We start from the raw sequence: 1,568 nt of genomic DNA on the forward strand, positions 1-1,568 counted from the left end.
TGGGGTTTATCAACCTCCCCACACTTAAACCAAGCATGTCCTCATGGTTAAGCCAAGAGAAAGCAAAGGGCATCAACATTTATTCAATGTAAATAAACTATATGCAACCTAAACTATATGCAACTAAATGCGAAATGGTTTTACCTACTTGGTTAAAAATAAATCAATCTCCAACACATATATACACAAGTAGGGCCAAGATCATATAACGATTCATGAGTCCTACCAATTGAAGTATAAACATGAAGTTCACATAGACTTGCAAGAAGAACGCTCGTGAAAGCCGGGAATCCAGGAATTGAGCATCGAACCCTCACCGGGAGTGTTTGCACTCTAGTCGCTCGGTGTTTGGGGTTGATTCTCTCAATTCTCCACTAATCATGCTTTCCAAGATTTGTTTTTCATCTAACAATCAACAATTATTCAATGCACGCATACAATTATCATGAGGTCTTTTCTTTAGGTTGTAATGGGGGCTAGGGTCAAGGTAGGGTCATATATGGCTAGTGGACTTAGGATTTGAATCTTTGATTAACTTAAACTTTCCCACCTAACCTATATAATGACCTATACAATTAAGTACTAATCTAACTACCCATTCCTCACTTTTTCACATACTCATGCATTTTCTATCCATTTCACAACACTTATGCATTGATTTTATTTGAACTTTACTTTGGGGCATTTTGTCCCCTTTATTGCTTTTCTTTTTCTTTCTTTTTCTATATACATTTTTTTCTTTTCTTTTCTTTTTTTTTCTTTTACACTTTTATCTCTTTTTCTTTTCATTTTTTTTCTTTTTCTTTCAAACTATATACAAGAACATCAATGCATAAGGTCTATACATTTAATCAATACATGAGTATGTACCCAATTCCCCAATATAAAAATACAAAACACAAACACCCTTTTATCCCAACCAATGTCCCAAAGTTTTCCTACTCTTGAATGACACTCACACTCACTAGCCTAAGCCAATCAAAGATCCAAATAAAGGACATTCATTGTTTTCCGCTTTAAGGCTTGTAATGTGCTAAATTAAAGAACAAGTGGGTTAAGCGTAGGCTCAAAATCAGCTAACAAAGGAGAGTAAAAGGTAAGGCTATCTGGATAAGTAAGCTAATGAAATGATGGCCTCAATCATATAAATGCATGAATACAAGGAATAATGGGACATATAAATTTAAACAAATCAAAGATTACAATCATAGAAAGAAAACAATTGCACACAAGAAGGAGAATAAGTGACTATAAGATGTAGCCACAAAACAAGGCTCAAAGCTTACTAGCTTGTGTTCTTAGCTCAAAAACCATGTCCCAAAATACATTCTTTCAAGCAAGTTCCACAAAAATTTTTCAAATTGGTAGGTTACCCTAAAACGGTTTCTTGGGAAAGAAATCATCACCCTAACCAAGTAGTCCTAATATGTACAAATTCTAACTAACATGCAACCTATCATGCAATGCAATAGCTAATCTAACAAAGGAAATAAAAAATTTGGTGTTGAAAAGGAAATTTTTACCCATGGAGATCGGTCGAACGACCTCCCCACACTTGAAGATTGCAC

This window comes from Arachis duranensis, chromosome 2 (genome assembly GCF_000817695.3).
Source record: "Arachis duranensis cultivar V14167 chromosome 2, aradu.V14167.gnm2.J7QH, whole genome shotgun sequence".
In the NCBI taxonomy this organism is placed as follows: Eukaryota; Viridiplantae; Streptophyta; class Magnoliopsida; order Fabales; family Fabaceae; genus Arachis; species Arachis duranensis.